The sequence below is a fragment of the Lygodium microphyllum genome, chromosome 8 (genome assembly GCF_053477565.2).
Source record: "Lygodium microphyllum isolate KBCC chromosome 8, Lygodium_microphyllum_v1.1.10, whole genome shotgun sequence".
NCBI lineage: Eukaryota > Viridiplantae > Streptophyta > Polypodiopsida > Schizaeales > Lygodiaceae > Lygodium > Lygodium microphyllum.
This window is the reverse complement of record NC_141142.1, coordinates 77805331-77832788: the sequence shown is the minus strand read 5'-3', so window position 1 is coordinate 77832788 and position 27458 is coordinate 77805331. Positions and strand designations below refer to the sequence as shown.

The 27458-nt window shown below is 43.8% G+C and overlaps 1 protein-coding gene across 5 annotated transcripts in view; it reads left to right on the top strand.

Annotated features, from left to right (window-relative positions):
* Positions 1-27458, top strand: part of SS3 (starch synthase 3) — a 125958-nt gene that overhangs the window by 25953 nt on the left and 72547 nt on the right. The window lies entirely within an intron of this gene.

Here is a 27458-nt window from a genome sequence, read left to right as displayed (position 1 = left end):
GAAACTTAGGACACATTGATTTTGTAACGAATGATGGAAGTAACCTAGTTTTAGAGGAATGTTAGGATTTGTTGTTGATAGGACAACACACTTTCCGGAAAACAACCTTCTCAATAAGTTGGATAGGCCAAAATAGGATCCTCGTCACACCCACTGCAAAGGCTGCAAAAATCACGAGCCTCAAAATCAGAGACAGACTTTGGCCCACAACTTCTTGGCAGTCTCAAGGCTTAAACCATCTTACTACCGCTTTAAAGGACTTTCTAAGAATATGCAGGCCTTGCTTTTAAGAAAAGCAATACTACAACAAAAATATCAAAGACAAACAACCTTTAATCCTTTCCAAAAACCAAGTCTTTGAATTAGCTTTCATCATGTATGTGAGCTTCTATTGTGCATTTGTATTGTCCAAATCTAGTATTGCAGAATCCGCTCAAATCAATCTGATACGAGTTAATGTACAATGCTTTTACTAGGATGGATCAAGCCTCCAGCCAAGGGGCCTTTGTGTAGAAAACTCTTGTGGGGCATCCAATTTTTGTAGAAGCCCTAGGGCCAAATCTCAACTAAATTTGATATGGGAATACTTTAGTCTTTATGTACAATAAATTGGAGATCAGGTCCATCCAAGACTTAATGAATCCTACACCTCCTGTGTAATCAAGGAAAGCTGGAACCTCACCACTTTCGTTTTCTTTAAAGTGGGTATCCCTGCTTCACAACAATGATATATCGATCTCTTGGGATAAGACATTGAGTGCCCTCACTCTTGTTTCAACTTGTAAAGTTAAATACTCCATTATTGTTGGGTAATTGAATCTCATGCAAGCATTGAAAGAGGAAGTTAAATCTCAAAATTATTGTCTCCTAAATCAATGGTTAGCCAACGCTCGACATGGTTAATGTACTTGCTTTAATGCAAGTATCACCAGAATTGGATATGATGAAGGATGGAATGAAAAACACTATATATGCATGCAGGATGGAAATTTAGCATTAAAAGAAGAGCTAAATGCATACAAGAAACAAGAAGTGAATGTTGGGTATCTCACACGCCTTACTTACGCCTACGCTCATATGGGAGTGTGCGGGTGATCACTAGGACACTGGGGCACTTTTTACTCTCGGTAGGAGAGGTTTTTTTCCCCCAGATTATGTGTACTATTTTGTATGTGCTTGTGGTGCACACTTACGGGCACTTACTGTGTTCGGGTGTGAACAGCCCCTTATAACCCTAAGGTATAAGGGTTATCATTTGTACTTTCATCTTACACTCTATTCAGTACTATTGCATTGGGTGTCGTGCTCAACTCTGTCTCTCACTCTCACACTGTCTACTGCACTTCAGCTGCACCTCGATCCTCTCCCATCTGACATTTGGTATCAGAGCTGGTCAGCAGCTCTGTTCGGTTCCCGAGGACTTGCGTCAGCACTGACAGCTCGTCAGTACCTGTCTGGTACAGCACGTTCAGCCTGTACCTTCGTCAGCAGCCACGTCACTTGCAGCTCAGTCCTGCCCGTCAACAGTCGTCCACGTCAACAGTTGTAGTCGTCCGTCAGCAGCTCGCGAGCAGCACCAGGTCCACGTCTGACATTCAGCTGCAGGCGCTGACGTATGCCAGCGCGCTGTCCAACAGTGCAGTCCTCGCCAGCCCGCAAGTCTGACATTACAGCCCGCTTGTCGCCGTTTTTTAAAAACTCCACGTCAGCAGCCCGTCGCCCGCCCTGTCCACGTCGCTGCCTTCTACGTTGGCCCGCCAGTCAACGTCCTGCCCACTTCGCCATCTGACGCCCTGTCCCGCCAGACGAGCTGCTCCCGTCTGCCCGCCATCTGACGCCCTGTCCCGCCACTGGTGCCCTGACGTGCCGCCTGTGTCCTGACGCGCCATCCTGCACGCCTGTACCTGTGCGTCAGCCCGACTGTACCCAGCAGTCATTACCTCGGGAATCGTGCCCGTCGTCAACACGCAGAGGTAACATTCTGCACTTTTCTGTTACACAGGAGTTCGTGCAACAGATTCAGGTTCAGCATTGGGAAACGTGCTGAACAGCAGGTTCAGTTTTCAGCATTGGGAAACGTGCTGTGTCTGTCTGTGACACATTGAATGCACATTTTGGGGCTTTTGTAACAGACATTTGTGACAGAAATTTTGGGCAGAAAATTTTGGGGCTTTTGATGTTTTAGTGCTGCTGAGCACTAATTGCACCTTGGGAAGCGTGCATCAGTGACAGTTTTTTTTTTGACAGAGTACCCTTTGCACATTAATTGCAGACTTGTGTTTGCTGCAATTTCTAGAAATTTGCAGATTTCCAGCTAGTACTGCATTGACATTGCTCTATTGCCTTTTGGGAAATAATGGCAAATCAGGGAGGAGATGTATTCACCTATGTGTCCAAGGAAGACCGATTGGATGGGAACAATTATTCCCTTTGGTCTTTTATGATGAAGAATGTATTAGTGGCAAAAAATTTGTGGGATTATGTCAGTGGAGAGGAAGCACGACCGGGAGTTGTGGCTCCCGCTACTCCTCCTCCAGGAGGACGTGCAAGAGGGCAACCTCAGCCCCCTCCACCTCACCCCGCTCAGCCACTTCCCCCAAGAACTGCAGCTCAGAAAACTTGGGATACACGGGATGCACAGGCTATGTCGCTGATTGCATTGGCAGTTCAGCGTTCTATCATTCCTCATATTCGTTCAGCAGCTTCTTCACAAGAAGCTTGGTTGATATTGGAGCAGATGTTTGCAGGAAAGAATGAGACTCGCATCTCTTTCTTGAAAAAAGAGCTAGAGACTCTAAAGATGAATGAGGGTGATTCTATGCAGGATCATCTCAACAAAATTCAGGACTTGCGGGAGCAACTCATGAATGTGGATGAGTACTACTCAGATGCGCAGCTGATTTCTACGACATTGAATTCACTGGCTCCCTCTTACTTGGCTTTTCATACTGCCTTGAACCTCACTATGAGGATTTCGAAAGAGCCCATCACTTTCATTCAGCTTGTCAGTTTGCTTCTAGAGGAAGAGCAAACTAGACGGAACAGTGGTGTGGATGGTATAGCCTCTGAGCAGGCTTTTATGTCAAGGCAGAAGGGTAAAAACAGCCAAGGGAAAAATGCTTCGCAGAGTTCTGGTAGTAGTAACACTTCACAGACAAGTCAGAAACAGGGGGGCACGCAAGCCAAGAAAGGAAAATGCCATTACTGCAAGAAGCCTGGCCACTACATCACTGAGTGCAGGAAGCGCATCGCCAAAGAGAAGAAGAAGGAGTCAGGGATGTCTGTTTCTGCAGCTCCTTCCACTGCTAGTGAGTCCGCGTCCTTTGTTGCAGACAGGGACTATTGTTTTTACACTTGCAGTTATGATGTCTCTTGGGCTGATAGAGCATTTAGCTCTACAGAAGATGCTGACACTTGGTTCTTTGACAGTGGTGCTTCACGGCATATCACATCTCGTAGAGATTTGTTTGCTTCTCTTGGTGCACCTCCCGTTGGGAAGTCTGTTCAGTGTGCTAATAATGCATCATACCCTGTTCGTGGTATTGGGGAGATTCAGCTTACAGCCATTGATGGCTCTATTCTCCGCCTACAGGATGCTTTGTATGTGCCTGGCATTAAGAAGAATCTGCTTTCCATTTCTTCTATGGCACGTTGTGGTTTGCAGGTCACCTTTGATGATGACCGTTGCATGGTCCGTGACAAGGAACACATGACATTGGTCTTGACAGGTTCTCTGTGTCATGGGTTATATGAGTTGGATGCTCTTTCGGTAGATCAGTCTGCATATTTGACATCCACTCTTACTCCTGCTATGTTAGAGGCAGAGTTATGGCATGCTCGTTTGGGGCATGTAAACTATGGCAGCTTGATGCTATTACAGCGTACTCAGATGTTGGATGGATTACCTCTCTTGGAGAGACCTCCTGAGCATTTATGCGAAGGTTGCATTTTGGGGAAAATGCATCGTTTCTCTTTTCCCCGTGATGTTGCTTTTAGAGCAACAGCCAGATTGCAGCTTGTGCATTCGGATGTTTGTGGGCCCATGCAGACACAGTCATTGGGTGGTTGTTACTATTTTGTAACATTTATTGATGACTTTACACGTTTGTGCTGGGTCTACTGCTTGAAAAAGAAGTCAGAAGTGTATGATGCATTTTTGGCTTTCAGTGCACTTGTGGAAACTCAGTCTGGTTGCAAGATTAAGACTCTCCGTTCGGACCGAGGGGGGGAATACATGTCCTCTATGCTGAATTCTTATTTGCAGCAGAAGGGCATTATCCATCAGTACACTACTGCATATACTCCACAGCAGAATGGGGTAGCAGAGAGGAAAAATCGGTCACTCATGGAGATGGCCAGATGTATGCTGAAGGCAAAGAGTTTGCCTCATAGTTTTTGGATGGAAGCCGTCATGAGCGCTTGCCACATTTTGAACAGATGCCCTACCAAGGCCTTGAAAACCGTCACACCTTTTGAGGCTTGGCACAGCCGCAAACCTTCTGTTGGCCACTTCCGTACTTTTGGGTGTCTTGCATATGCCCATATTCCACAGGTACTTCGAAAGAAGTTGGACAACAAGGCTGTAAAATGCATCTTTATGGGATATAGCAGCGAAAGCAAAGGCTACAGACTCTATGATCCCGTGACCAAGAAGGTTTTTGTCAGCAGGGATGTTGTATTTGATGAAAAATCAGAATTATCCTTGGCTGGTTTTGATACATATCAGGCTGCCCGTGATGTCTTTGAAGGGCTGCTGCCCATCACATTTGGTGATTCAGCTGGTACTTCAGCAAATGAACCCAATGTTCAGCCAGCTGCTCCTATGGAACATGCAGTAAATCAGCACATTGCTGAAACTGAAATTCAGCAGGAACTTGTACACAGTCAGGAAGCAAGACAGGTGCCTAGATGGTACACGCAGACTATGAGAGATAGTCATTTGGAAACACCCTTGGCTGGTCGTACTCGAAGGCAAACTCAACTGCATGATTCAGCACATTCCATGGAGTTGGTTATGGCAGCATGTACTCATGATAATGAGGAGCCTGAATGTTTTGAGGATGCACGACATAGTGTGCATTGGATGGCAGCCATGCAAGCTGAATTGGATTCTATTCATAAAAATCATACTTGGGATTTGGTGTCTTTGCCAGTTGGCAAGCGTGCCATTGGTACGAAATGGGTCTACAAATTGAAAAGGAATGCAGATGGATCCATAGATAAGTACAAGGCACGGCTGGTAGCTAAAGGCTACGCACAGAAAAAGGGCATTGACTATGAGGAGACCTTTGCTCCTACCTCCCGTATGACGACCATTCGGTCTATGATTGCCTTGGCTGCACATTTTGGTTGGAAAGTGCATCAGCTGGATATAAAGACTGCATTCTTACATGGGGAACTTCAGGAAGAAGTGTATGTACAGCAGCCCATTGGTTTTGCAGTTGAAGGCTCAGAAAATTTAGTATGCAAGCTGAAAAAAGCTCTATATGGTTTGAAACAAGCTCCACGAGCTTGGTACGCAAAGATAGATGCCTTCTTGCTTAGTCAGGGGTTTGTAAACAGCCCATCTGAGTCTACCCTTTATGTACATAAAGAAGGGGGATCCATGCTGATTTTGTGTCTATATGTAGATGACCTTTTGCTCACTGGAACACATGCTGATCAGATTTCAGCATTCAAAAATAATTTACAGCAAACTTTTGACATGTCTGACTTGGGTATTTTGCACTATTACTTGGGCATCCAGTTTGTACATGATGCTAGAGGCATTGGATTATGTCAATCAAGGTACATTGGGCAACTTCTTGAGAAGTTTGGCTTACAGGATTGCAAGCCAGTTTGTACACCCATGGAACCTGGGCTCAAACTGTCATTACATGATGACAGTGATTTGTTTGATATCCATACTTATGCTCCAGCAGTGGGATGTCTCATCTATCTATGCCACACTCGGCCAGACATACAGTTTTCCGTTTCAGTTTTGAGCAGGTACATGCATCAGCCTCGTATGTCGCATTGGCAAGCTGTGAAGCGTGTGTTTCGTTACTTGCAGGGTACTAGAGCTCTTGGATTGCTTTATGCCAAGGGGGGGGACCACTGCAGTTACATGCTTACAGTGACTCTGATTGGGCTGGTGATTTTGATACTCGTCACTCCACTAGTGGCAATTGTTTCTTTCTTGGCTCGTCATGCATTTCTTGGCTTAGCAAGAAACAATCCACTGTTGCCACGTCGTCATGTGAAGCTGAGTACAAGGCAGCCTTCACTACTGCAGTTGAGTGCGTATGGCTTAGACGCTTACTTGCTGATTTGGATGTATCTGTTACGGAGCCTACTCCTTTATATACTGACAGTCAGAGTGCCATTGCAGTGGCACGGAACCCTGTGTTTCATGCTCGCACGAAACACATAGAGATTCACTACCACTTTGTCAGAGAGAGGCTACATGCAGGTGATATCAGCCTTGTCTACTGTCCTACCACCAGTAATGTGGCAGACATCTTCACCAAAGCTCTTCCACGAGACAAATTTGAAGCATTTCGCGATGCTTTGAATTTGACGCCCTTTGGTGGCGGATGATCCTTGTACACTTGATCACTCTTCACTCCAGGGGGGTTTGTTGGGTATCTCACACGCCTTACTTACGCCTACGCTCATATGGGAGTGTGCGGGTGATCACTAGGACACTGGGGCACTTTTTACTCTCGGTAGGAGAGGTTTTTTTCCCCCAGATTATGTGTACTATTTTGTATGTGCTTGTGGTGCACACTTACGGGCACTTACTGTGTTCGGGTGTGAACAGCCCCTTATAACCCTAAGGTATAAGGGTTATCATTTGTACTTTCATCTTACACTCTATTCAGTACTATTGCATTGGGTGTCGTGCTCAACTCTGTCTCTCACTCTCACACTGTCTACTGCACTTCAGCTGCACCTCGATCCTCTCCCATCTGACAGTGAAGGTACAGTCCCATGGAAACGGAAACGGGAAAAACTGGAGTTTTGGAGTTTCGGCCAAATTTTGGAAACGGGGAAATGGCGTTTCTGATTGTACACTAAAATAAATACAGTATTATGTGGATATGTAAATATATCAATGCCTACAATAACATGTACCCAAATTTCATACAACACTTTTGAGTCCATTTCGTATGATTGCAATCATGATTCATTACACATGTCACGACTCACAAGTGAGAATTGAAGAGTCAAGACTCAATGGTTGAAACTTAAGACAGCTTAACACAATTAAGACTCAATTTTCAAAACTTACGGCAACAAAATGAATTATAATTTATGACCTATGAATCATCTATGATCTAAAGAGCAGTGAAGACTGACATCAAGAACAGTGGAGACTGATATCAAGAACAATGGAACAAGAATCAAGATGCATAATAAGTGAAATCAAGATACAATGATATATGTATCTATATCATGTAAATAATTTGTTAAAACTTCAAAGTCCATGAGCATTGAGCACTGTACTAGAGAAGAAGAAGAAGAAGAAGAGGAAGAGGAAGAGAAAGAAGAAGAAGAAAAAGAAGAGAAAGAGGAGGAGGAGGAGGAGGAGGCGGCGGCGGCGGGAGTTGGAGTGCCGCGAAATGGACCACAGGATGCTGAAATGCCGTTCTACCGTTTCCGTTTCGGTTTGAAACGGCCGGTCCGTTTTGGCAGCCGCGAGGCTAACTGAAGGAACAAGTGCAAAGATGCAAATGTGTATATGTGTGTGAGTAAATGCAGTGGAAGACTTAAAATGTAGAGACAAAAATCCTATGGGCCCGACTCTAAGAGTGCGAAAAATGAATCCTAGACTGACCTAGGGTATCCGAAAGGACCTAGAGACATGCTAGTCCAAGAAGGTGGCCACCATCGCGTACGTTCAGTAGCAGGGCTCTGCCAAGGCAACGCCTGACGAGGTGGGGAGGAAGGTGAGATAGATACATGAAGTGCAACGGGATCGGAACCTGCAGACCAATCAGCCAATCCTTCAGGAGTAGAGAAGAATGGCTGCTGAGGCTGTCCGTGTGCCACATGTCCAGCAATCGCTATGGGGGTTGGAGGAGCAGATGGGGCAACAGTGGAAGGCATAGCCCCACTGGACTATGAAGTCGTAGTGGTCTGCTAAGGCCTTTTAGGTGGAAGACCTTGGGCCTTGGAGTGACACTCCTTGTCCACATGGCCTGCTCTCTGGCAGTGTGTGCAAGACCAATTTTTCTTAGGGAGTTGTTGCCAGATAGGTCTTGATTCTTTGGTTCCATCGGAGGAAGAGAAGTCACCCTTTGATTGGCTTGCCTTCGCATCTAGCGAGTTCTTGCCATTGGTGGTTTTTTCTCCCGAAGAAGAAGCAACCAATCCCCTCTGCTCTGAATAAGGCTGTGATGATTATTTCTTGTGGACTTGATCATGCAGCCTTGCGTAACGTAAGAATTGGTACTCAAACTCGTAGAAGGTTGGCAATCGAGGTTGGGAGATGATGTGTTGAATGAAATTGAAGTATTTTGCAGGTAACTTATTCAAGAAGAATGTAACCTGATCGTCATCTGACTTTGGAGAGCCAATAGTGGCGAACTCGGCAAGTAACCGCCTATAGTTAGCCAATAGTGGCGAACTCGGCAAGTAACCGTCTATAGTCGTGCAGCTTGACTTTTAGATCATCCCCTTTCTTAAGAGGGAACTCTTGAAGCTCAAAGTCAAGATTGATGTGTTGAGTATGATCACGAGCCGCATAGCGGTCGAGAAGGTGACTCCAACGCTCTGACACGAGCGGGAAGTGCTGCAATTGAGAGTGAAACTCAGGAAGCAATCCCTGCATCAGCTCAACATTGGTTGTAGCATTGCGGACTCTCCATTGACGGATGTAGTTAGGGTGAGCTCGGCATAGGCTCTAGACCAATGACGAGGTCCCAAAGACCCTGAGACTCGAGCACTTGTTGCATGAAATTCGACCAAGTAGTGAAATTTGACCCGTTAAAACGTGTCTTATCCGTGAAGGCATTCTTGGCCATTGCAACAGGAGTGATAGTGCTCGGAGATGGATAGTGTGAAAAAGTGTAGTGGGGGTAGGATGGGGGAGTGGAGTACACTTGGGAATGGGCCCTAGAGTGGCACCAGGCATGTGTGTAGTGTGTAAGGTGGATCCATAGGTAGGGATGGGTTGACTAGGCATGGGCATGGTAGCCATATGAAGAACCCAAGGAGGTGGGACAGGAACACGGTGAGTAGATGATGGGAATCCCTACGTAGGTGTAACCCAAGGAGAGTGTGAAGACACACCATAAGCTGAGGATGGAAACCCCTGCATATGAGTGGTCATGGGAGATGTGAAGCTGGGGATAGTGAGGGGGATGCCCATCACAGTCGACCCAGGAGTGATGGGTGTGCTCCTTTGCTGAAAGGTGAGAGGCATTGTGTTAAAGGGTGGCATTCTGCCTAACGAAGTACCATGGTGCAAAGAGGTAGAGAATGGGGTGGAGAAGGAAAAGATGCTAGGAGCGGAGATGGTAGATCCAACCCCTAGGGTGTGTGATGCAGATGTGGAGTGTAATCCAAGATTTTGGAAAGATGATGAGAGATGATCAAGATGTGATATAGAAGAGGGTGGGATGGGAGGGAAGTGAGAAGTGTGTGTGATATGCTCAAATGAAACAGAAGTTGTAGATGTACTTGAATTCCGTCTGCTTCGTGAGCCTCCTCTATTGAAGTTCACATACGCAAAGCTATCCGGATCTTGTAGCTCAAAAGAAGAAACATGCAAGGGTTTTGATTCATGCAACACAGAAGAATTGTACAAACTTGACATTGGACCTGGCGGAGATGATGAAGATGGATTGCCAGACGTTCCGAATGCCGTATGTCCTCCATGATTGGAGAGGTGGCCAGTCTCACCAACCGGTCCGAATGTGGTAGCAAAACTGGTAGGAGGGGTGTAAACATCACCGTACTTGTTGCGATAGTACTCCTCAAAATCCTCCTCTGTCATGTTAGTGAAATCTGGTGAAGGTGGAGTGTTGTTCTCCTCACCGAGTCTATAATGCCATCTCAGGGCCTCCAATGATGGAGAAGCTTGATAAGACATCATAGAAACTGGAGAAGAAGGTATCTTGGACATTGTGATTCGGTTACGAGTCGTATTGTGTGCCTTGCACAAAGACTAGCTCTCAACAATATCCGCAGGATACTCTTTACAAGAGCACCGGCTTTGATACCAAGTTAAGAAGACTTCTAGGGTTTGCACTGAGGACACACAGAGTGTACGACCACGACAGAAACACAAAGACACAGACACAAAGGACAAAACTCAAACCCTAAACGCAAAACTCAGAACTCAAAAACTCAAACACAAACAGAAGAAGGGAGAGAGAGAACACAACTCTGAAGTGAATTAATGCTGTAAATGAATGTAAGAGTGTACAGTGTGCTCAAGGGCAGAGCAATGTCGGAGTGTGACGTCCACCGAAGACAGATCCCAAGTCTGTGACCACCAGTCGGAATGTAGGAGTGCTAAATAGTGAATGGCAGCAGGCTGGTCACCAAAATGCAACAGTCTAGAGGCTGGAAACTGGTAAAGACAGCAGTGTACCACCGATTGGGGGCTGGAAACTGTGCACAATCTGCTGTAAACAGCAGGTTGAAACAGTGTCTGAGAGTGTCAGGGTCTGCAATGCTGAAAACGCAGGCTGGCTGACCCTGGAGATGATGGACAGCAGGCTGAACAGCAGTCTGGGACAGTTTGGAGCAGTCGCCAGCAGCTATGAGTTGTCGCTCACAGCAATGGACAGGCTGAAGATGATGTGGCTGCAGTCGATGATGGCTGGACAGCAGATGGAAGCAGCCTGCAGGTTGGAAACTGGGCGCCAACAGCAGCAGAGGGTGTGTGGGCTGGTGTAACCTGCAAAACAAGGATGATTGCTGAATGGGGGCAGCCTGTCTATTTATAGATGTGGAAGGGCGCCCCAAAAATTAGGGTTTCCACTAAACTTTCTCAAACCGCTCCTTGTTTTAGGGTTTTTACTGAACTCTCTCAAACCGCTCCTTGTTTTAGGGTTTTACTCTAAAAGAGCATTTTTAGTGTGTTTTGGGCCTGTTTAAGAGGCTAATCAGCAAGTAATGCATATTTTAGCTCAACACTAGTAAGACAATAGGGTTTGTGGGGAGGAACACGGAGTGAACTCGACAAACATGGAGAAGAGAAGAGAAGAGAGAAGAAACTCTGATGAATGGAATGATGAAGTTCTGAATCATGGAGTGAATGTGATACAAGGGAACAAGGGTGCCTTAGCACAAGGAAGATGATGAAGACAGCCACGAAGCACGAACCACAATGTCCTAAAGGGGTGTGAGGGCAGCGGAGAGGTTGGAGAGAAGAGGTGACGGACTGAATGAATCAGCCGTAAAGAATGAGTGATAGAGGCAGCCTATAAATAGGCAAGAGACTATCTAGGGTAACGCCCGGAGGGAGGGTGTTGGTTGTCTAGGGTGGCGTCCCACTATGGGCGCCCAACCCCTTTTTGGGGCTGTCCACTGTGAAACCCTAAACGCAAAACGCGAAACCCTACACGCAAAACGCAGAACACAAACTGCATGTGAAGGGTTTCCCAACAGATGGAACCTTAGAAAGATACAAAGCCAGATTCGTTGCACAGGGAATTTCACAGGTTGAAGGGTTTGATTTTTAAGATTCATTTGCTCCAACTACCAGAATGACCACTATTCGCACAATACTTGCAGTTTATGCCTACAATAAGTGCCCAGTTTACCAAATGCATATTAAATCAACGTTCTTGAATGGTGACCTAAAGGAGGAGGTGTACTTGGTTTAGCCACCAAGGTTTGAGGCCCCCAATTCTGAGAATAAAGTGTTTAAGCTGAAGAAGGCATTGTATGGGCTGAAACGAGCCATTAGAGCATGGTATTAGTGGATAGATAAGTTCTTTTTAAGCTTAAACTTCAAAAAACGTGCCTCAGATGCTAACTTGTATGTCTACAGGGATGGTGAAAAGTCTGTAGTTATTGTTCTATATGTGGATGGCCTTCTAATTATAGGTGACTATGAAGATATGATCAACCAAACTAGAAAAGCTTTGAGCTCCAAGTTTAGAATGACAGACTTGGCCTTGTTGCACTATTGTTTGGGGATTGATGTTTGGTAAGAGCTAGGAAAGATCTTCATCTCTTAGAAGAAGTATGCATGGGAGATCTTGAAAGCATTTGGTATGATTGAGTGCAAGGAGATAGCTACACCTATGGAGATTAATGCAAAGTTATCTGTTGAGGATACATCATCACTAGCAGACATTGGGAGGTACAAGAGATTGGTCAGCAACTTGATCTACTTGTGCAACACTAGGCCAGATATTAGTTTTGCTGTTGGAGTTTTGAGAAGGTTTTCAAGCAAATCTCGTGAGAGTCATTGAAAGGCTGGGATGTGAGTGCTCAAATACTTGAAGGGAACTCTTGACTATGATATCACATACAATTCCGGTACTTCTCTTGTGGGGTACTGTGACTCAGATTGGGCAGGAGATAGTGATTCCAAAAAGTCAATTTCTGGTAATTGTTTTTCCATAGGCTTATTGGATCAGTTAGAAGCAACCAATAGTGGCATTGTCTTCTATTGAAGCAAAGTACAAGGCAGCTTGTTTTGCTGCATGTGAAGCAATATGGTTAAGGAGGATCTTATGGCATATGAAAGTGCAGGATGAAGACCTGTCCGTGCTAAGGTGTGACAATTAGAGTTGCATCACCATTGCCAATAATCCAATCTTTCATGTACACACAAAACATATAGAGATCCAGTATCACTATGTCCGTGATTTGATCGAGGATGGGATAGTGGAGTTGGTCTAATGTTCAACATAGGAGAATGGAGCAGATATCTTCACCAAAGCACTTTCAAAGGATTTGCTTCAAGTTCATCTTCAGAGACTCGGCATTGGGCCAAGGAGTTAGTTCACTTGTGGGTGGACATTGAGGGGGGGGGGGGGGGTTTATATATGCTCAATGCCCACCCTTGGAAGGTGCCACCAATGATCCATGGTGCTCAAAATTGTAAGGCCCCAATTATGAGGAGAAGCCATGTGTGAGCCTAGACATTGCTGGGTCCTGACTTGTATGTTAGATGAGGTCTATGTGATCGGATGGCCAAAAGGTGACTGTTGCGGGTCTAACCTTTGGGTTAGACAGAGTAGTGAAAGATGATAGCAACTTGATGCACACTGTATCGAGTTGCGGAGCAAGGAAGTTATCAGGGACCCCTATTTTGGGTTTGAGGGCTATAGAAGTAGCTCTTGATTAGGGGTAGGGAATATTCCTTGGGCAACTAGTGGAGGTGCGTATGGAAGGTCAATAGACACGTGCATGTGAAAGGTCAACAGACTTATGTGCACACGGAAGGTCAATAGACACAGGTACATATGGAAGGTCATCCATCATGACCCCCTTCATAGGGTATAAAAGGTAGACCCCTTCACAACTTTCATGATTCATCCTTTCACCCAATCAAAGTTATTCTAGCTAGCCTTAAGCTCTCTACCTATCTTCTGTCTGGATTGTCATCTAAGCTTCACATTGGAAGCACATGGGTGGACAGAGCCATCTTTGTATCAGCATATTTGGAGTTAAAGAAATTTTTTGTTCTCCTCTTATCTACTGTGTACTCTCTTTCTCTATCTCTTGCTCAAATTCTTTTCACTACTGCGCCATGTAACTTTTACATTTCTACTAGATATTTGGAGGATTTGGGGTTAGATATGGGCCTTTACGGGATCCATCTACTCTAGATGTTGAAGGTTGATAATTTATTGAAAGATGTTAACGACAACTATAAGCAATAGTGAGAACTTTGATGATATGATATCATGTGGCATAAAGGCTTGCTTCGTATAATTCTAGACAGCACCATTGTATGGGGATTCATTCTTTTGCCCCAAGAAGAAGGATTTCCAAAGAAATTCTTGAACAGAGATGGAGAACTTAAGAGTGTATGACTAACACATGAAGAGTTGAACTCAAGATGAAGATAACTCAAAAGTCAGAGTGATGAATGAATGAATAATCAAAGTATATGCTGAATATGATACAATGGGCATGAAACCTGTTTTGTGGGACCACAGATGAGGTGAGCTGGAGGAATTGGAGATGCCGATTACATCTCCAAGAGTGAGTTATGCTCTGAATGGATCACGAAATGCAGCAGCAGTCTGAATATGTTTGATGATTCATGAGGAAGGCCACTACCATGTAGGCAGACCAGAGGCAGCAAAACACAGATCAATTTGGGTCAATGATGGTGTCAGTTGTCTGAATTAGCTATAGAAGGATGGGGACCAATTGGGCAGCCTGCCATGCAGTAAAACATAGGTACAGCTCGTGTAGATGAGCTCTGGAAGTAAATCCAGGTGCGGACTGAGGCAGTAGGCAATTGTTGTAGGAGTGTCAACAGGTGCTGGGCAGCCTGGAACAGCAGCAAATGTAAAGTCCTTGATGTGGGCAGACTGCTGAATCAACATGAAAAGCTGGATGGCATCAGCAAGGTGAAAACACAGCTCATCAGTGAAATCAGGTTTCCCGGGTGAGGAAGGATGAAACACATCTAGACGAGGTAATAGGGATGATAGCAATGCTGAGAAGACTCCCCATATCAGGTTGCCTGGGTGGAATGACTACAGGGACAGCTGGGCAGCTGCCAAGACTTCGGGAAGCACCACGAACTGAGGTATCCACTAATGAGGGGTGTAGACAGCAGGGGACGATGAGAGGGCTGATAGGTAGCTGGCTGAATTTTTGGAATTAAAGGGATGCACTGACATGCACTCCTATTTATAGAGGATTTGAGGTGCACTTGATCTATTGCCAAAAGCTGTTGGTCCAAGTGTGGAGTGGTTGTGTAGTTAGTTGATAAAGAATGAAAGATAATGAAATAATTAATTGATGCACAATGATTCTCAATCACAAAAAGGAGCGGTGACAATTAATAATTGAAAGAGTGTACAACGGTTAAGGTGACCAAAATGAATAATGCTACACTTGGGTGTTTGTGATGCACAAAGTGCATTTTTATAGTAAATCCTGTTGGAAAATGGCAGCCAGCTATGGAGAGAGAGAGGAGAGACAATGACAGCAAGAGAGTGAGCTGAAGCAAAAAGAGAAGAGTGTACTTGCTAGAATGAAAGATAAGAGTGAAAGTACAACTTATGTTTAGGTCAAGGGTTGACCTAACCAGCCTTCCACCAACTAACTAGAGTTAGGTTTATTTTACTCTAGAGCCTAGTGTCACTACTTTAAGTTTCTAAGACACTAGGTGTACACACCTTACATTGACACTTTAATAAGTGTCCACATTACACAAATTACATTGGGCGCTGCCCATTGAATCAGCAAATTCTAACCATCCCCTGCAGTGCCAATGTGATGAAGTACAAGGATGATCAATCACCAAAGGGTAATAAGTTTAAGGACTTTCGAAAAGCCTCAAACTTCTTGCGTGGTAGTGCCTTGGTGAAAATGTCTGCAACATTTTTCTATGTGGGTACATACATCAAGCTGATCTCTCCTGCATAGCATCTCTATTTGACATAATGGTAATGCACCTCTATGTGTTTCATGTGAGTATGAAACACTGGATTTCGTGCTATTGCAATGGCTTTTTGACTATCCGAAAGAATGGGTGTAGGACCCTCCAGTGGTAAATGTAGATCAACCAACAATCTGCGCAACCATACACATTCCTTTGTTTTCGTGAAGGCTGCTCCCTGTACTTAGCGTCACAAGACGAGGTAGGCATTGTAGGCTGTTTCTTACTTAGCCATGAAATGCATGAACGGCCTAGAAAGAAATAGTATCCACTAGTAGACTGCCTAGTGTCTGCATCACCACCCCAATCTGAATCACTGTAAGCTTGTAAGTGCAAGTCCCTCCCCCTCCCCCCCCCCCCCCCCCCCCCCCCCCAAGGAAATAATAATGCATGTGATTGAGTATCTTGCAAATATGTGAAGATCCGCTTAACAGCTTGTCAATGTATGGTCCGTGGGCTATGCATATACATGCTCACGTGAGATACTGCATACTAAATGCCAGGGCATGTGTTGCAAAGATAAATAAGACAGCCAATAGCCTGGTTGTAAATTGCAACATTAGACATATGTAACAGCTTATCCACATATTGTGACCGTGACATGATAATACCATACTGATTTTGGGTAAATTGAATTCCCAAATAATAGTGTAGGCAGCCCATATCTGACATAGTAAATGCATGTTTTAATTCAGCCTTAAAATTTGCAATTTTTTCTTCTGTAGGTCCAGTGAGTAACATGTTATCTACATCATGGTAATCAGCAAGTCCCCCCCCTCATTCTTAATGTGTAGAGTGGGAGCAATTGGACTATTTTTGAACCCTTTGTTAGGCAAATAAGCATTAATTTTGGAGTACCATGCACGAGGAGTCTGTTTGAGACCATAAAGAGCTTTATGCAGCTTGTATACTATGTGCTATTTCTCTTTAACCACAAACCTCGGAGGTTGTGACACATAAACATCCTCATGCAAATCCCCATTCAAGAATGCTGTCTTAATGTCCAATTGATGTAATTTCTAGCTATAATTTTTAGCCATAGCAATCACACATCTTAGCGTACTCATACGGGATGTAGGAGCAAAAGTTTCTTCATAATCTATGCCCTTCTTTTGTGCATAGCCTTTTGCTACTAACCGTGCTTTGTACCTGTCAATTGTACCATTAGCCTTGCGTTTGAGTTTAAAAACCCATTTTGTGCCAATGGCCTTCTTGCTAGGTGGTAAATCCACAAGATCCCATATAGAGTTAGTGGCAATAGAGTCTAACTCATCTTGCATGGCGTGTATCCAATGCACATCTTGTTAACTTCGTCCAAGGAAGTAGGCTCATCAGCATCCAATAGTGAGCTTATAAACACATGCTCATCACAATCATCTACTTCTGTAAAATCAATTAAATGTGCCCCCCGCATCATTTGCTACATTTTTGGCAGCCCTTCTAGTGCATTGAGGTATAGGAGCATCCATTTTACTCTCTTGGAGAGTCTGTAATATCCATCTTGGGACTGTTTTGGCTGCATTTATAGCAGCCCTTTCATGCTGTACTGCTTCTTCCATTGCTTGTGGCAAACCATCATCGATACCTTGCTGTTCGGGAGCATATGGTGCAGCAACAACTTGCTGTATTAAGTCTGTCCTGCCATTTACAGCACGCACAGACTCCAAAGCAAGTGGCAAAAGACCCTCAAAGACATCACCAATGTCATGGGTGGCTAGCATTTGAAACTGATCATGTGAAAATGCAGCATTTTCAGCAAATAGGACATCCCTACTGACAAAGACTTTCTTCGTACTTGGGTCATACAAGCGATAGCCCTTGCTTTCCGAACTGTAGCCAATAAATATGCATTTTACAGCCTTGTCATCAAGCTTTCCACGAAGCTCTTTTGGAACATGTGCATAGGCTATGGAACTAAACACCCGAAAGTAGTCCACTTTGGGTTTCTTGCCATGCCAAGCTTTGAACGGTGTGATCGTCTTCAGTGCCTTAGTAGGTGCATAATTCAACACATGATTTGCACACTGAAGGCCTTCTAGCCAAAATTTATGAGGTAGCCCCTTGCTTTTTAGCATACAACGAGTCATCTTCATAAGAGTCCGATTCTTCCTTTCAGCAATACCATTTTGTTGAGGAGTCATTCTAACAGTGGCTTGATGTGTAATGCCATGATCAAGCAAATATGTCTCAAAAGCACAAGACATGTACTTCCCCCCTCTATCTGTGTGAAGTGTTTGTACTTTTAAGTTAGTTTTCACTTCAAGCTTTGCAACAAGATGTTTGAAATGCATGAATACATCGGATTTTGCCTTCAGCCCATACACCCATGTATACCAAGAGTAATCATCAATAAATGTAACAAAGTACTAATGGTCTCCAAGTGTATGTGTCCTCATGGGACCACAAACATCAGAGTGAATACTTTGAAGGCAAAGCTATGTATGTTGCCCAAAATACATCCCTCACATGCATGAGGAGGGTGGAGTCTCCATTGGAGGCAATGCATCTATCATATAACACCTTTAAAGAGTCATCAAACTCCTAAAGCTCATGTGTCCATAGTGGGCATGCCATAGCTCCGCATTTTGCATAGCGGGCGAAAGAGTAGTGACTGCTAAAGCATCATGAGATTGTCCGTCATATGTATCCAATAAAAATAGACCCTTATGCAGGGTGTCGGACAGCCTAAGTGCATAATCCATCTCTCTGTCTCTAACAATGCATTTGTCATCCTCAAAGATGACCTGAAAGCCATGCTTATTAAAAGCAGAGATAGACAACAAGTTCTTTGTAATGCCAGGTACAAACAAGACGTCTAGAAGCATGAAATCACAACCATCTGCAGCGGTAATAGTGACTGTCCCAATGCCACATACATCATAACTGTTGCTGTTCGCACATGTAACACGCTTCCTAGCAGGGGCTGAATGCAAAGAGGTAAACAAACACTTCCTGGAAGTGATGTGCTTTGACGCCCCACTATTAAAATATCATGTTTGCTGTGTTTCAGCAACATTAAATGCTGAATTAGTCATTGAAGAATCATAAATGCATGAGAGATGCATAGTCCTCCTCTATAAAGTTGGCTGAAGTATCATCATCAATAGATTTGCTGGCTGATGTTTCTTGGACAGCCAAACCGGAGTTCTTTTTCTTCTCTTTGGCCAATCTCTTTCTGCATTTATCGATATAGTGACCAGACTTCTTGCAATAATGGCATTTTCCCTTCTTTTTAGTCTTTTCTGTGTCTTGGACAACCTTATTTGATGGCTGTCCAACATCACCCTTTTGCTGATTTTTTACATTTTGTTTGACTTTTCCTTTGTCTTTGAACTTTGAAAGCATAGCCACATTATTAAACAATGCGGATCTAGAGCATGACACAAGCTATGGTGGATGAAAGATGAAGACCAAACTCATAATGACATGGATGAGTAGAGATAAACTGTTACACAAGTGAATTAGGTTCCAAGATGGAAGCTTGGACTCATAAACACAATTTTGTGTAAGATCGACAATGATAAGACACTTAACTGAAAGTACAAAGCATCATGACATTGTATTCATTCCATATGAAAGTGATAATAAAGTACAATGCTTTATAGAAATTGGGTTGTTCCACTCTCCTCACTGTGCATATGGGATTCAAGACAGCTCTTCCTGGAGCATACATCATTTGTCTATTTTTCAACACCCCTCCTCAAATGATGAGTCCCTACACCTGTTGGCTTGTGCCCCCCCCTACAGATAACATGGCCTGGGAGACTAGCTCTTAGGCAGCCTAGTCAAGTTAAAGCTTGAGACTTTACATCTTTGGCAAGGGTTGTTTCAAAGCATTCCACTATGGGAACACATTCCTTAAAACAATTTGTCAGAGTTGTTGATGGTAGCGGAAGTATCTTCTTCTTCTTCTTCTTCATTCATGAATTGACCTTGGTGGTGGTCATTCTACATCTACTGTGCTTTTTTCTTGTGAAAACATTCATTGGCAATATGGCCAGTCTTACCACAATAATGACATTGCATCCGACTTCTGTTGTCGGTGTTGAATCCACGACCTCTTCCTTTGGGTCCAGTAGCTCCTTTGGTGTATAGAAGATTTTTCCTTGAGCTGTTCTCTTTTACATCTTTGCTTTTAAATTTGCTTTCTTCATCAAGCAGTGAGTGCTCAATATCCTTGAGTGAGAGATTGGGAACATTACTTAGAGTGGACACAAGGTTCTCATATGGATCCTTGTTTACACTTGTAAGCTTTGGCTATGGCTTCTTGGATTAGGAGTTAGACCCAGGTCTGTTTTTTTTTAAATTTTGAGCAACGGTGGATCATTCTCAAAAGTTTTTTTATGGAAATGTAGCTCTCTTCAAGCTCTACAAAAGCCATATGATCTTGAGGATGATTGCATGACGTGTTGGTTGTTGAATGACGTTGATTCCCTGCCTGCGATTTCTACGCCTGGTTCACGTTTTTTGACAATGCTTGGTCTTGTAGAGCTTAATGTTTGCTTCTAATGTGATGGGAGGAGGCAGCTTCAGTCAAGAAACAACTTTCTAGAAGAGAGCAAGTGAAGTTATGCTTTGTAGGTGGAGATCAAGAAGCTCAATCAGAGGTATAGATCTGGCTATAGCAAACATAGAACAGAGCCTGAGAAAATTGATAATGCTGAGCTTGTGGAAGGGCAATGTTGATGTTTCAAGTGATACAGAGAAGCTTTAGTAGCGGAGGAACATTTGTCCAGAAGAAAGCTCGGTAAAATTTGGCCGGTAGAGAGAGATATGAGAGCTTCAAGCAAGCAGGGTATTGTTGGCTATGGCTGCCACAAGATTAAGTGGAGAAGGAGTGGGAGATGAGGTCTTGGACTTGTCGTGAGCTGAATTGAACTCAAGCTGAGCTAGATGAGAGCAAAATGGAGCTCTGCCATGCTCAGCTATGCTTTGATACCATGTTAAACAATGCAGATCTAGAGCATGACACAAGCTATGGTGGATGAAAGATGAAGACCAAACTCATAATGACATGGACGAGTAGAAACAAACTGTTACACAAGTGAATTAGGTTCCAAGATGGGAGCTTGGACTCATAAACACAATCTTGTGTAAGATCGACAATGACAAAACACTTAACTAAAAGTACAAAGCATCATGACATTGTATTCATTCCATATGAAAGTGATAATCAAGTGTAATACTTTATAGAAATTGGGTTGTTCCACTCTCCTCATTGTGCATATGGGATTCAAGACAGCTCTTTCTAGAGCATATATCATTGACCACTTCTTTTCCAGGAGACAGAGATACCCTTCTTTTCCTCTCTCACCGTGTTAGAATTTGCCAATTCTATGGGCAGTACCCAATGTTTTAGTCTTCAGCTCTTTTTCAATTCTTAGTGTGAACACAAATAAAGTTATAAGTTGTGTCACCACTCTTAGAGTTAGAGTTAGAGTTAGAGTCAATTAACTCTAGTTGAGTTAGAGCTAGGTCTTTCTTAGATCTATCTTGTACCTCTCATTCTCGTTCATTTAGTTCAGCAAGTACACTCTACTCTTTTGCTTTGGTACACTCTCATTGTCTTTCTTTTCTCTCTTCCATAGCTGGCTGTCATTTTTCAACATTTGATATCAGAGCAAGGTCCTATGTGCGGATTTAGTTCAGACGCCATTAGCCAGTGTTGCCCCGCTTAAGGTCTTGTTGTTGTCAGCTAGCTCTCTGCTTGAGGAAGAAGAGGACGAGCTGTTGTTGTTTTCAGCCTGCGCACAGCTCTACACGCAGCCCTATGTGCAGTCCGGCACGGAGCCCGAGGAGCTATTGTTTTGGAGGAGCTATTGCTGTTTTCAACTCTGCCCCTTATTTTCTCACCTCTACCCGCCATATTCTCAACCTTGCTTGTGATTTGCTGCAAGCCCTAAAAAGTGCGGAAGCCCTAATTTTCAGATTTAGGTTTTTTTCGAAATTTCTGCAATTTCCTATCCATTTTGGCAATCTCTTTTTGATTCTCAGCTTGTGCTACCCAAAATTTGGCGCTTTTGTCAATTTTTGCTTCCAGAGTTCAAATTGATAACCAATTCGAAGAAATTTCACAATTTCTTTGACATTCCTACCAAAAAATTTGGGGCTTTTGATTGAATTGTAGTCCCATATGTGAATCTTCATTTGAAACACTGACATTGCACAATTTCATCGACACTTGTGCAGGAAGTTTGGGGCTTTTTGTCCTAGAGGCTTTGGCATGCATCACGAGGCAGGTTGTATTGAGAAACCCTTCACCCTTCACCCGAAGGTTGCGTTTTTGTGTTTCTGTGTTTTGTGTTTAGAGTTTGCATTTAGGGTTTGCAACCCCAAAAAGGGGCACCAGTCTAGATAGGCCACTCTCTCATTCATTCCTTACAACTGATTCATTCAGTCTGTCACCTCTTCTCTCCAGCCTCTCCACTACCCCCACACCCGTCTAGGAGGATATTGTGGTCCGTGGTTCGTGGCTGTCATCATCATCTTCCTTGTGCTACGGCACCCTTGTTCCCTTGTATCACATTCATGCCATGATTCAGAACTTTATCATTCCATTCATCAGAGCTTCTTCTCTCTTCCCTTCTCTTCTCCATGTTTGCCGAGCTCACTCCGTGTTCCTCCTCGCAATCCCTACTGTCTTGCTGGTACGTCATCTTTTGACATGGTATTAGCGCCGGATATTGCTCAAACAGTGGCAAAGATTCTCCACTCTAGTGAAGGCAAAGACCGGTGGCGGGTTTGGCATTCACTTCTTTTTTTTTTCGCTGCATTAACATCTCGTTTTTGCAGGTTTCAAGTGTTTTCAGCTTGCTGCCCACACCCCTTTCGTGGAGAACATTGCAGTCTCAGGTGTCCCTTGCTGTCACCTGTAGTCTGGCGCTTGTTTCCAGCCTTCCACCCACAGTTTGCAGCTATTTATAGTAGAGCGACTGTTGCTGATCACTCTCCATTCAGAAAACAATCTCGTTTTTGCAGATTTTAGGTATTTCATCCAAGCTGGCCATTGCTGTCTACAACAGTCTGCCGCCTGTTTCCAGCCTATCACATTGTTCAGAGCTGATTTCAGCATGTTGCATGCTGCTGCTGGTTTTTCCTGCATTTTCAATCTTTCTCTCTCCTGCAACCTGCGTATTTAGTCTTTCTCTTTCCTCCTCATCAGAGAAGACAAAGACCGGTGGCGGGTTTGGCATCAACATTTGATTTCTCTATCATTTCTGCCATGCATTGGGAGATATCCTTCTTCTCCCTCCCACCCTCCCTTATCCAGTTTACCACACTGGTACCATGGCGTCTCCCCCGAAAGATTGCCCTTCAACTGAGTCTAATACCTTACGAGGTGATAAGCCCTCTTGGAGACCACCCCACAGCGCGGAGGTTTCCCCATCCACTTCCAAGTATAGTGGCTTCCATAGCCCACATCTTCTCCACAGTCCACTTTCCTGAGAGCTTGTGACTGTTTCCCCACCCTCTTCCCCACCCTCTTCCACTCAGGTTTGAGAGGCCACTTCTAGGTACTTTCCGGCTTCTTCTTGTGAGTCCCAGATACCTTCTTCGGCACGATTGGTGGCACTTCCTTCGTTCTCAGATGCTTCGCAGTTCGTGAGCCATGAGTAGTTGGATTCCCTTTCTCTCTTAGATTGGGATTCAGAGGGGGATTTTCTTACTTGATCCTCAGAGGGGGACTTCCAGTTCTTCTTCGGTTTACAGGAGGCTTCTACTTCTACTCCTTCCAATTCAAAGAGGGATTCTATGTGCCATGAAGTTCTTCACATACCACCACCTTTCACTTTCGAGGAGTGGCTCTCCTTTGAGCAGTCATTTCCTCTACTCATACCCAGGATCTAGAGGATCTACCTAGATTGGGGCCCTTGGGTCTTCAGCAGCAACTTGATGATTAGGCCTTCGTATTCCTTCTAGCATGGAGTTACGAAGCTAGTGGCTTTTCTCCCGACGTTGAGTTTCGGGTTCTACAACTCATCCAGTCTCCTGGCTACATTCAAAGGTCTTCTTTTAGGTGGTATGGATCTTCTTCGTTCCTTGGTCAGCATGGAGCCACCTTCTGAGATCGAGTATGGGCATATCCTTATGGTTCTCGGCACCACACAAAGTCCGACATTCCTCCTATGCATTGCATGATTTCATCATCTTTGTACTAGGGGGCTTGGGCAAGTGAACAATTTTTCCACGAGGGACACTGTCCAAGTGGCACCTGTTGCATGAGCATTCTTCAACATGTAGCATTCCATCTCCAGCTCACTCTTCTCTTGTTCCCCTTTTTGGGCCTGAGAGGGGTTGTTGAGAAATCCTTCACTCTTCACCTGAAGGTTGTGTTTTTGCGTTTTTGCGTTTTGCGTTTAGAGTTTGCATTTAGGGTTTGTAGTCCCAAAAAGGGGGGCGCCAGTCTAGGTAGGCCACTCTCTCATTCATTCCTCACGGCTAATTCATTCAGTTCATCATCTCTTCTCTCCAGTCTCTCCACTATTCTCACACCCCTCTAGGAGGACATTGTGGTTTGTTGTTCGTGGCTGTCATCGTCATCTTCCTTGTGCTACGGCACCCTTGTTCCCTTGTATCACATTCATGCCATGATTCAGAACTTCATCATTCCGTTCATCAGAGTTTCTTCTCTCTTCTCTTCTCTTCTCTTCTCCATGTTTGCCGAGTTCACGCCGTGTTCCTCCCCGCAAATCCTACTATCTTATTGGTACGCCATCTTTTGACAGATTGCAGCTGTTGTTTGCTATTGGTACACACCTCGATGTGACATTACTGCAAAAATTCAAGCTTTAAGGTACAAATTTCTTCAATTTCTTTGAAATTTTAGGAAGAAATTTAGTGCTTTTGCTTGACATGCATTCCAAGGCAGTAAACAAGTGGTAGAACAATATTTAATTGCTATTATAGTAAGATTGAGCAGAAATTTTTTGAAAAATTCACTAAATTTGGTAAGAATTAGCATTAACTTGCTATAATTTGTACTTTTGAGGACACACATTCCAAGGGAGGTGTTGTACAACAGTGCATTATTGTTATTTCTTGGCTAAGTGCTGATTTGGGTCAAATTGTGCACACTTTGGCATTTGTGTGACAACTGGGTACTTGTTGCATAATCTTGAGGGGATTTTTGGTACTCTGAGTAGTACAATCTATACTTGAAGAGAGAAGTATATGGCTGTAGATTATTGTCCATTACTGATAGCATGACACGTCAGGGGACTAATGACCACAGTAACATCCTTGGTGTCCTCAGTCAGGAGGACAAACTTGATGGATCAAACTACCCATTGTGGAGTTTTATTGTTCGCAACCTTCTTGTAGTGAAGGACTTGTGGGACCAAGTGATTTGCAGTGACTAGGAGGTCTTGCACCTCAAACACCTAAGTGTAATGCTAGAGGACAGGCTGTTGGTATTGTTGCCTCTCCTTCCCCTCCTACAAGGATCAAAGGAGATGGGACTCAAAAGATGCACAGGCACTTTCTTTGATTGCCTTGTCAGTGAAAAGATCGATCATTCCACACATTCGGTCTTGTAAGACCTCAAAATCAGCATTGGATGTACTTGAGTGTATGTTTGCAGCACGTAATGAGGCCATAATATCTTATCTTGGTAGAGAGTTGGCCAATGTGAACATGGACGAGGGTGATAGCATGATAGAGCACCTTACTCACATACAGGATTTGTGGGAGCAAAAGCTCAATGTGGATGAAATCATTGAAGATGTTGAATTGGTAAACATTGCATTGAACTCTCTTCCAGAGTCGTATATTGGCTTTCATATCTCTTTGATATTGTCTTTGAGTAGAGGGGCATAGCCCCTCACATTTATGGAGTTGGAAGGTCTCTTGTTGCAAGAAGAATAGACTTGAAAGAATATTGCATTGTGTTTAGGAGATGTGGCTATGTTTTCCAAGTTCAAAGGCAAAGGAAAAGTCAAGCAAAATGTAAAAAATTAGCAAAAGGGTGATGCTGGACAGCCATCAAATAAGGCTGTCCAAGACATAGAAAAGTCTAAAAAAAAGGGGAAATATCATTATTGCAAGAAGCCAGGTCACTATATTGATGAATGCCGTAAGAGATTAGCTAGAGAGAAGAAAAAGGACTCCAGTTTGGCTGTCCAAGAGACGTCAACCAACAAATCTATTGATGGTGATGCTTCGGTCAACTTTGTGGACAACTATGTATTTATGACTTGGAGTTATGATTCTTCAATGGCTGATTCAGCATTTAATGCTGTTGAAATGCAACAAACACGGTATTTTGACGGTGGAGCTTCAAAGCACATCACTTCTAGGAAGTGTTTGTTTTCCTCATGGACCATACATTGGCAAACTGTTAAGCGGATCTTTAGGTACTTGCAAGATACTCAATCACATGCATTGTTATTTCCGAGGGGGGAAAGACTTGCAATATCATGGTTGTCGCGGACATGCCATGATCAAGTCTACAGATCAATTTTTACTCATGCCATATGAATTCACACCCTATGCGAACGCATCCTTAACAGGACATCTTCGAGCCAACCACCCGAACCCAGCCTTGCCATGTCATCGTATAATCTTTTAGAAGATATGCCATGTCATTGCTTGCATCATCGATAATGTCATTATGGAATATTTTGGAAGATGTTTAGCCGCCCTCTAACACCTTTAAAAGGAGGGGCTCACCATAGAGCTCCTGAGTCTTGCAAATGCCAACCTTGGGAGCTCAAGGAGTTGAGACCTCCAAGCAAGTAACTTTGAGTTCCAATTCTAGTTCTTGTCTAGCCATAGTATCTGGTTTTATCTTGTCATCTATTATACTCGAATGTCTTGTCACCTTGTAATCTCGTAGTACGAGATCTTGTCTAGTACTGTCTTGTATCTTGTTTATCCCCGTCAAGGGAGATCTTGTAATTCTAATATCTTGTATCCTTACCTACAGTCCTAGGTTGTGGGATCCTTCATATCCTATCAAGTCATGATGTCTATATCTACAATTCCGGGTTGTGGGATTTCCCGTATCTTGTTAAGTTATCATTGTACCTTGTGCCCCTACGTGGGATTATCTTGAAATCAGAATTCTTGTAACAAATCTTGCATCTAGTCTAGTCTCTCGAGCACAGTCTAATGCTCCCATAATAGTTTGCAAGACTACTTTCTAGCCCTATTGAGCACCATGGAGGCAACCCTTGAGAGAATCGTGGCTTGCCTTCAAAACCTCCAACAACAAATTTAAAAATTGAATAAATGACAAGCACAACTTCAAGTAGAACATCCTATGCATCTAGGCCCTACGCTTTAAGAGATGCAAGACTAGATTTAAGACTTGCAGAATAACAAAGGAAGTGGTCAGATGATTTTGCGTGTTTATCAACCCCAACAAGGGAACCCAAGATCAACATGCCAGAGAAGTTCAGTGGTGACCATTTGAAGTTCAGGAGATTCTTGCAACAAGTAAAGCTCTTTATTCGCATTTAACCGGATAGATATCGAGATGATGCTTCCAAGGCGGTATTCATTGGGACTTTGCTTTGTGGTCAAGCTTTATCATGGTTCGTCCCAATCTTGGAAAAGAATATGCCAATATTTCACAACTATGAGACATTTCTTTGCGAGCTCACTTCCACATTTGGAGATATAGACACTGGTCGAGTAGCAAAAATAAAACTTCAGAAGCTACGACAAGGTAACTGCCCTGCCTTTGCTTATGCATGTGAATAGGCAATTAATCTGTGACCTCACTTGGCATGAGGAGTATTTTATCAGCCAATTCAGATGGGGTCTTCGAGATAACATCAAGGACTTCATGCTCACTATGGTTGAGGAAAAAACACTCAATGATTATATCATGCAAGCCATCCAGTGTGATAATAGATTGTTCGAGAGGAAGCAAGAAAAGTGA